This window comes from Triturus cristatus, chromosome 7 (genome assembly GCF_964204655.1).
Source record: "Triturus cristatus chromosome 7, aTriCri1.1, whole genome shotgun sequence".
Lineage (NCBI taxonomy): Eukaryota > Metazoa > Chordata > Amphibia > Caudata > Salamandridae > Triturus > Triturus cristatus.
Window position 1 is genome coordinate 1,018,763,926 of NC_140590.1, and position 10,009 is coordinate 1,018,773,934.

At 48.5% G+C, this 10,009-nt stretch overlaps 1 long non-coding RNA gene across 1 annotated transcript in view; it reads left to right on the forward strand.

Annotated features, from left to right (window-relative positions):
• Positions 1-9,625, forward strand: part of LOC146811026 (uncharacterized) — a 123,729-nt gene extending 114,104 nt beyond the window's left edge. Inside the window, exon 5 of the long non-coding RNA XR_014966668.1 lies at positions 9,540-9,625. This is a non-coding gene — a long non-coding RNA (uncharacterized LOC146811026). The remainder of the gene's footprint in view (positions 1-9,539) is intronic.
• Positions 9,626-10,009: the final 384 nt, after the last annotated feature.

Sequence of the window (10,009 nt, forward strand, 5' to 3'; positions counted from 1 at the left end):
GTGTTACATATTCCCCTTCCTGTTGATGCCCCTTTGCTTTTGTATCCACATTCTGAGTAAGAATTCCTAGATCCCTTGACATAGCCCCACTCGCCGCTCCCTCAAACAGTATTTCGTTTCGAGCCTTGCACACATCCCCTCGTCACTCCCTTCCTAACCTCAGCCTCTTGTTACATGTTGCTGTGGGCTGTCACGCCTCGCTGGCGCCGGGCCCGCAATTAGGGCCAGCACTCCAAGCATATCCTTACTACCTCTCCACTGTAAGACAGACCTACTCGCCACGCAGTGTAGCGAGATTTCCCCCCGGGGCAGAAGTGGGAGAAGCATCTTGAAGTCCGCAGGGGAAGCTAGCGTGGACCACGGTGCCAGTAGCGGCTGTACAACTGAAGCACGGTAACAGCGCTGTGCGCTGACTTTTATTTTACCTATAGTAAATAACAGATCGGGTGGGGGTAACCAGTGTTATTTTGTTCTTTCTCTGCAGCGCTCTACAGCTCTCTACCTACACCTGAATAGATTCTCGTTTTAACATGTCACATGGACCATAGCTGGAGAATCTGTGATTCTATTGTTGATTAGTAGGGTGAGTTGTTCGGGTGAAGAGAGCCATATGTTACAGTGGCGGGGGTCATTCTCTGAACCATTTCTTTGTGTGGTATAGGAAATCCCGGCCTGCACTTCCCAGCCTGCACTTCCCAAGATGCACACCACTTCTGAAGGAGGTGATACCCATCAATGGTAGGTAGGATTCAAGGGTTAATAATGTCTAGATATTTGTAGAGAACATTGTGACAACTGAAGTTAATCAGGCCTTTATATTACAGCAGAGAAGAGCCTCATCCTTGGCCCAGCCACAGCCACACCACAGACGTCACACCCACCTTCCCTTGTTTTGTTTCCCTGTTTTCCCCTGGCGTGTCATCCGATACTCTAGTGTTTGATAGAGACGGAAGGCCGTAGGGGAGGACTGAGACCTACTCTTCAGGTTCCTGACGCTCCTGCAGAAAACCCTGAGAACCCTTACAGGAGGTGATGAGCTCGTCGGTGAACCAGGAGGCTTTCTTGCTGCCGCGTCTGCTGGGGGGGTTCTTCTTCAGTGGTGCTAGGGCGTCTGCGCAGTTGGTGATCCACTGTGTGAGGTTGTTGGCGGCTTCGTTGGGGTCCTTTGAGCTGGTGGGGGGGTTCTGGCTGAGGAAGGTGGTGAGCTGGTCGCCGGTGATCTTGTTCCAGCTCCTGCGGGGGGCTTGTTGAGGGTGGTGGTGGGTTGTCGTTTTACTGAAGCTGAAGTAGACGCAGCTGTGGTCAGTCCACTGGAGATTGGTGGAGTGGCTGAAGGTGACATATTTGCTGGATGAGAAGACTGGGTCAAGCGTGTGGCCGGCGTAGTGGGTGGGGGTGGTTACCAGTTGCTTGAGTCCGAGGTTGGCCAGGTTGTCCAGCAGAGCAGTGGTGTTGCGGTCCTTGTTGTCCTCCAGGTGGAAGTTGAGGTCCCCCAGGAGGATGTAGTCGGTGGAATTGATGGCGTACGGGCTGACAAAGTCTGTGATGTATGTATTTATGTATTTATTTCTTGTTAAGCGCAGCTGTCACCCAAAGGGTATCCTGGCGCTGAGACCCTATCAAACCATCGGAAGAAGTATTTACATTGCTCTTGGGAATAGGTAGGTCTTAAGATCCCTTTTAAAGGAGAGCAGATCTTGACTGCTCCTCAGTGCCAGAGGCAGGGAATTCCATAATGTGGCGGCCGTATAGCTAAAAGCCCGGCCACCCATCCTTACTCTAGTAACCCTGGGTGTCCTCCCCAGGAACGCCGATGAAGATCTCAAAGTTCGGACAGTTTGATACCATGAGAAAAGATTCTGAAGTGGAATTGGTCCGAATCCATGCAGCGCTCTAAATACAAGACATAACGCCTTGAAGGCGATCCTCTGCTGTACCGGCAGCCAATGTAGATCAGCTAAAGCTGTAGAAGAAGAGGCAGAGCGTGGTCGCGACAGAGCCAGTTTCGCAGCCATGTTCTGAATCCTCTGCAACTTAAGGATCAGAATTTTAGGGGCTTCCAGAAGTAGCGCGTTGCAGTAGTCTAGCCTACTGAGAATGGTACTACGCACTACCTCTGCTCTAGCACCTTGAGGGAGTATTGGTAAAATTTTGCGCAGGGCACAAAGCAGGCCCATGCAAGTCGCTGCGGTCTTATTGACTGAAACATCCAGCTGTAGGCCAGGTTCAAACATCACTCCTAGGTTACGAGCCGATTTAGCGGCTTCCACAGAGCCCGGAATAGAAGTTGGCCAGAAGTCATCAGGTAACGCACGAGGAAAGCGATCAGGAGAGCAATGGAGAACCTCCGTTTTTGACCCATTGAATTGAAGCGAGTTAGCTCGCAACCACTCTGCTGTTGCCGACATACAGCGGTGAAAGGTGTCCTTCGACACCGACTCACTACCCTCAAATGAAAAAATCAATTGCGTGTCATCGGCATAATTGATGACTGATATGCCGAATGACTTGATTAGTTCTATGAGGGGTTGGAGATATAGATTAAACAGGATCGGACTAACCGCCGACCCTTGAGGGACACCCTGGTTCACCTGTCGAGTGGCTGATCGAAATGGTGGTAAAGCCACAGCTTGCTGTCTGTTACTGAGATAGGACGTTAACCAACTTAGGGCTAGATCGGTTACTCCCATGCTTTGGAGACGATCCAAGAGAACCGCATGATCAACCGTGTCGAACGTGGCCGACATGTCGAGCAGCACTAGAAAAGCTGACCTGCCCCTGTCGACCCGCGTTCGTAGATCGTCTAACACGGTGACCAGTGCGGTCTCAGTGCCGTGGGCCGGTCTAAAGCCAAATTGGGCTGCATCCAGACAGGAATTTGTTTCCAGAAAGTTAGACAGGGCTCTCGTGACCCATCTCTCATGGATTTTTATCACAAATGGTAAAAGCGAGATGGGTCTATAGTTGGCCGAGCATATGACTGACGGCAGATAGAGTAGAGTGGAGGAAACAACTCATCTTGAAATGCCTTCCAGATCTTATGAGGCATTGGATCAAGTGGTGAACCTGAGGATATTCCGTTGGCCAGAACCCCGAATTCCTCTAACGAAAAGATGGGAAAACAAGACAAGTGAAAAGAATCTACCTTGTTGTTGTCCCATACAGGCGCCGAGTAGCAAAGGGGTTCCGGGGGGGGAGAGGTAGCGATGACGCCAGCTGTCCAGGCACTGAAAGTCCACTCAAAATGGTCCTAATTTTCTCCTCAAATGCATGGGCCAAAGAATCACACAGATCTTGAGAAGCCGGGATAGCTGGGACTGTACAGGATGGATTAGATAAGTTATTAACCATCTTGAATAGGGTCTGCGATTTATTAGTGGCCTTCCCCAAGGTATCTTCTAAGAACTTTGCTTTAGCACTTCTTAGCTGGGTCTTATATACCTGCAGGGCCACTTTATATGCTACCCTATCCAACTCCTTATATCCTGTCCTCCAAGTACGCTCAGCCTGTTTACAGCGGATCTTATGCTGTCTGAGATCATCATTAAACCAGGCATTAGCTCCTCTAGGTCTATCCCTCACCCTCCGCAGAGGGGCCAGCTCCTCTAGAGATGTCAGAATTTGCTGACAGAGGGCAGCATAGCTCTTGTCCACACTATCCTCCACCAAAAAACCCCTAGGCAGTAGAGTGGGGCGAATCGGCTCTCTAAGAAGGCGAGCCCATTGGCGATTAAGTTTAAAGCCACTTGAGTTAATTGATTTTAACGGAGCAGGCAGAGCAATGGACAAATTAATCAATGAGTGATCTGTCCAACACTGCTCCAAGACCTCTTTCACTACGACCAATTCCCTCTCGGCAAATACCAGGTCTAACGTGTGCCCCTTAACATGAGTGGGTGATAGGACCATCTGTATAAGTTGAATGTTACTACACGCTTGACAAAGCTCTCTATAGGCCAGATCTTGAGGGCCACAGGGCCAGAGGTTAAAGTCTCCCAATATTAGAAATTTAGCATGGGAGTTTGAAAGGTCGTAGATCAAATCAACCAGTGCCTGAAGGGAAGTTACGGTCGAGGAGGGAGGTCTGTAACATAGCAGCCCTGCAATCAAGGTGCCGCCCTGATGTCTTCGCTGAACTGTGTGCGTGGTCCCGGTGGTCTGTAGACGAGGGTGCCTCTGAGCGTGGTCTTGGGGTCGGTGTGTATCTGGAAGTGGAGGTGTTCGGCGGAGGTGAAGGTGTCATCGGAGTTGGTCGTGATGCGGATGATGTTCTTGTGGATGATGGCGATGCCTCCTCCTGTCTGGTTGACGCGGTCCTTCCTGGTGATTTTGTAGCCTTCTGGGACGGCGATGGCGACGTCGGGCGCTGAGGAGGCGTTCATCCAGGTTTCCGCCAGGAAGGGGATGTCTGGTGCTGTCGAGTCGAGGAGGTTCCAGAGTTCAACGGCATGCCTGTGAACGGAGCGGGTGTTGAGCAGGATGCACATCAGGTGTTTGTTGCTGGGGCTCGGTTTAGCAGGTGTGGTGTTGGGTCGGAGGCCGGTGAAGCGGCAGGTCAGGCAGGTGAAGGGTCCTTGGGTGCGTCTCGGGGTGGCTCGGTAGCAGGCGGTGTTTCGGCCGGCGTTGAGTGCGTGGAGGGTTTTGGCGTCGTAGATGTGCAGGGTGTGCTGGCAAGGGCGTGGACCATGGGGTCTGGCGCTGGGCACGGTCCAGGCGCGGACGGGCGCAGACGGGCTTACCTTTGGCGCACCTTCGGCGCACCTTCGGCGCTCCCGCTGCGCGCGTCTGCTGCGCGCGTCCGCTGCGCGGTCGCTCTGGGGGCGTCATAAGTAAGGAGCCGGGAGGGAGGAGCAGCTGGGTGGCGGGAGCGGGGCGGCGAATGGAATCACAGGGGGGCGGGGCCGCAGGGAGGCAGCGGTGGGAAATTCCAAGAAGCAGCGGGCAGCGGGAAATTCCCAGGAGCAGCAGGAAATTCCCAGGAGCAGCGGGCAGCAAGCAAAGGAATCTGCAGGCAGGAGGCGGCAAAGGCAGGCAGGAGCGGCAGCAGTGAGTGGGGCGACCAAGCCCTGTTGGTGGCCTCCGTTGGTTGATTGCCACCGATGGCAGTTCCCTCAGCACTGGCACTCTTCACTGGTGAAGCCCTTGCCATTAGTAGGGTGAAAACTACTATGCAAGGTGGGATTGCGGCTTTCCATGAGGACCTGGGCTTCTAGGGAAGAAAGGGAGCCGGAATATCAATAATATACCCCTTCTCTTAATCCATGCTTAACTTTTCTGGCTAGCCCAAGACACATCTGCACTGAATCAGAACACTTTGCATTGTATAAGAACACTTACTGCCATGGATAGTTTGTTGAATTTATCATGCTTTATTCGTCTGTACAGAGCCCCTATCATGGTGAAAAACCCTAATAATAAATATTATTTGAAAAAAATAATGGAGGCCATGATAGTGGCAGTTACGGCATAAGCGCAACCAGAGGAGCCTTGAGAGCATTGGACCTCACCTATAGTGCCCCTACCATCAACAGGGTGAATTCCTAGGTCTGGGGTTTGGCCCCCGATCAGACCCAGACCCCCACCCTCACAGAAGCATAATAGGAGGTGAAAGAAGAAAGACAGGACAAAGGAGGCCAGCAGGACAGGAAAGAAACTCCTCCTGGAAGTACCTACACGTGAGGATCTCTTGCCGGACAGCAGGGGAGGTGAATGGCACCGGCATATTCCCCACAATGCACACTAATTCAAGAGCCCAAATAAGCAAAACCTATGCTTAAACAGTATCACAATGGGAAGTTAAGTGGCCTTGGACAATAGTGATACTCCTTGGAGGGGCACAAACCAAACAGTTGAGCTCAAAACAAATGAATATTGGAACTGCATTGAGTACATTGACTCCCCCCCCCCCCCTCCTCCCCCCCAGAAGACAAAGAGGGACAGCCAAGCTCTTTGGAAACTCCCCCACTGAGACAGAGAATTGGACAGAATAGGGCTGGGAATAGAGAACCCAAATCAGAACTGAATGTAATACAGTGTGACTAAAAGGGGGTACCCAGTACTGAAGTGAGCCTAGACTGTTTGCATACACAATTGCTGAATGAAGGATGAGCATGTCAAAAGGTGCTCATCGTAGGTGAATATAGTAGAAGATTTGGGAAGCTGAAAGAGTGAGGGGAGAGCTCACTCGCTCTACTTGGCCTGCTAATTAAAAAAAAAGGAACTCTGAGCAAAGGGGGACAGAGAAACTACAAGAGTTGTTAAAAAACACTTGTATCCCCGAAGCAAGGACTCACAGCCCCGAGGCTGACAGTGTGAGGGGTACAACTGAGAGGATTAGCCCTGTCATGGGTTGGCACCCAAAAGACTAGAACAGTCACAGGAATGGTTCAGCTGCCAGCAAACCGTATATCATTGATACTTCCCAGTCACGCCTCCTTGTGCAGGTACAGGGTATTGACAAGTTGCACACTATACTTACAGCGATCACTGCAACCAAAGATTCACTTGAGACCAAAAGAAACACGTTGGCATAGGGCATTGGTCTGCTGTAGACTGAATATCCAAAACTTTGTGTGGATTAGCAAAATGGAAAACATAGTCGTGGACATTAAACCCGCTACGGAAAAACTCAAAGAACAGATGCAGGACCTGACATAAAAAGTGAAATATCTGGATTATAGAGAAGAAAATTCGGAGGGTTGCGTGAGGGGTGTTAACATTAAAGTTGTCGGGTTCCAAGAGAAAATAGAAGGCAGATGTATAGTGACATTTTTGGAGAACTGGATTAAGCAAGAGGCAGCCCTAGAAGGTCAAACGTGCTTCTTAGCCTTAGAAAGAACACCCCGAGTTCCTGATCGGCACTCTCACCCAGGGCACCGGCCAGATCAGTGCTTGTACTTACTGGATTTCAGAGATCAAGACATATCCTGCAGCAGGCTCATTTGAGAGGGTAGCTGCAAGTAAAAAACAATAAAGTAATGATCTTTCCTGACTATTCTACAGACGTGCAACAACAGACAGGGACTTCTTCATAGAGGTTGAACACAAAATCTGGGAGAAATACACTCTATTATTCCCTGCTAAGCTTACTAAGCTTAAAATAATAACTGAGTCAGGATCCAGATTTTTACTGACCTCAGTAAGTATGGGACTGGGCACAGGCACAAACGAGTGGGGCAGAGCAGAAAACCTTGTGGTCAATGGTAACTGCTCCGCATGAGGCATAGGACTGAATCGCCTTAGGTACCCTTCAAGACAGCAGGCGAAGGAAGAGGAGACTTATGTCATGGTAGTGGCAGCAGGACTGACAACATGCCCGCCCAAAGAGGATATCCGGAGCCAGACTAAAAGGAAATTAGACTTTGGTTTCGAACAAGAAACTGGCTTGATGTTGTCCACAGATGAGGAAGAAAAGATGCTTACATTGATACTTAACACAGCTGATTATCTATAGTGAGGAACTCAGTAAACTATGGCACGAAAAACAATACAGATGCTATACTGGGATGTAACTTTGTTTTGCAAGAGTGAAATTACACTGGATAAGAACGAAGAAAGAATAGATGGGCCGCCAAGGCCCACAATTTGTTCTGAGCTGACACCCCTCTTACAGCCCAGAAGGGAGAGAGGATAAAGAGGATTATGAATGTCAGACATAACCAAGTGGTACATGGAAGTTTGGCGAATGCTTTGCTACCCTATTCGGAGATGAGGGAGTTAAGAGTTTATTGTTTCAAGGTTATTTGAAAGTGAAGTTCTTGGGAAATGGATGAAGCACAAACACAAACGGCATGAGAAAAGGATAGAGGCAGGAGTTACCAAGCTAATGAAGGATCCCCCTTTTTTCCTTCCCCATCAGTGCTACAACAAGCACAAGAAGAGAAACTACTACTTCTCTGAATGGGGTAGAAGATGGCTTAAGAATAAAAAAAAATAACTTGGAATGTACGAGGACTAAACAGTATGGCCAAGAGGTACAAAGTGATGGCATATTTAAAGAAAAAGGGGACACATTGCATTTTTGCAAGAAACACACCTGATAATGAAAAAGGGGAAGGCACTACAGACATGTGGTGAGGACTAGGCATACTTCACTGCCAACTCTGTCTATGCCCAGGGCGTCCTCTTCTGGGTTAGATCTGGAGCCCGTTTCTTACTGATTGGAGGAGATGACGGATAAGATAGGCAGCTATATTATACTTGAAGGTATATTGCAAGGGTAGGATATTGTTTTAAGAAATGTATATGCTTCAAATGTGGAGCAGACTGGCTTTTTGGGTAAATTGCCATAAAAGTTAGCAAAGGTCATCCACCTCATACTGCTTATTGGAGGCGACTTTAGTTGTGTCGCCGATGTTACCATTAACAGATTTGCTAAAAGTTAAAGCAGGGAAGGCACTGAATGAGTAGATATTGCAGTAGGAACTGATGTAGTGACTGCTCCTTTTACTCAGGTTCACATAAATTACATGTGAGGCTTTGTGTATTCTTATACTCCCCCCCCCCCCCCAAACAAAGGCTACAATAGAGCAGTGTTTAGGTTGGCAGTTTCAAATCCCATCCCTGTATTCATGAATCTGAAATCAGTTGGATGAAAGTGTGTATTCGAACAAGGACACTGAAATCCTAGTCATTAAAATATCAGGTATTTCAACACTCAATGGGGAGGCCACCCGAATTATTTCCCAGACAATAGTGGCACAGCCATGTCAGTTCTGATGGACTGGGAGGCCTTTAAGGTTGTGATCTTACACTGTACTAAGACATCTCCATGCATCAGACTGACATTACTATGAGATTTCACTAAACAATAACAAGTTACTGAGTAACTTAGAGCAGAACACCCTGAGATAGTGGGAGAAATTGCTATAAAGAGGGAGAAATTAGCTGAGCTCATAAAAAGGCTCCAGTGGGCTGAGTTGAATGTGTACATGATTAAGGCACATGATGAGTGCAACGGATGGAGCTCTCCTGGAGCAAGGATTACCCGCCCTATCCCTTTCAGCACAGCTCTGAGCACATGTTTTATGTTTGTGCTGGCAGCTGTTCCAAAGGGGATTAGGAAACAGAGAAAGAGAGGAAAGCATCTTGGGGTTCTCTCTGGTTTGACTGTATCCCAGGTGGAACCCAGGTTACACCAAGACTTCGGGTTCCTGGTTGCAGCAGTGTGATTCTCAATAAGTTTCTGTATGCAAAATGTAAAACAAGTGTTACAATCTTCCACAAAAATCATGGGCATAGCCATTAACTGTGTTTACACTGGGGACATCAGCTATTCTTTAAATTCAGATGTCCATCAATCACAGCTCGCAACTTTAGCTTCACAACCCTTGTAAAGTTCTCCAAGTATCTTTGGGAAGGATAAGGACACCTTTACCTTTAGTGACTTAGATCATAGTACTCTGATTCAAAAGCCCGGAATGCTCAACAGTCTAGTTCTTTGTTAGAAGGACAATACAGTTTAGTGCACTGACCCGTTTGTACTGTTCGACAAGGTTCTGGATTTTCCTTTCATCCTTTGTTTGTCCTTTGTGTTCCAGGTTTGGCAATGCTTAAAGAGGAAGGAATTGTGGAAGTCCTGGAAGATCCTGATGGATTGCGAAGCAAGGAGAAGTTCCTTTGCAGGTAAATTGGGCAGTGCAATGAGCGGGTTATTTCTCTCACTGTTGTAAACGAAGCCAAACATTGGCCTCATGGCTTGGGCATGGTATTTATACCCGCCCCAGCCAAGATCACCGTCAATCACTTGATACAGCTTTAGTCTTGCATAATATCGTGAGAATTCAGTCTGTTGGCCAAAATTCAATTTGAGAAGGCTGGCAGTCAGGGGGACCATGAGGGTTGCTGGATGGTGCATATTAAAGGACAAATACGTGTGGGCCTTTCATTAAGGTGGAACAATGATAATGAGCCCCATGGAAAGGATTGATTCATCTGTTCTTGAGGGCATGATTGAATAAATCTGCGTGGCGAAGTGCACATAAGGCACAGGCGGTAACGCTAGCTAACG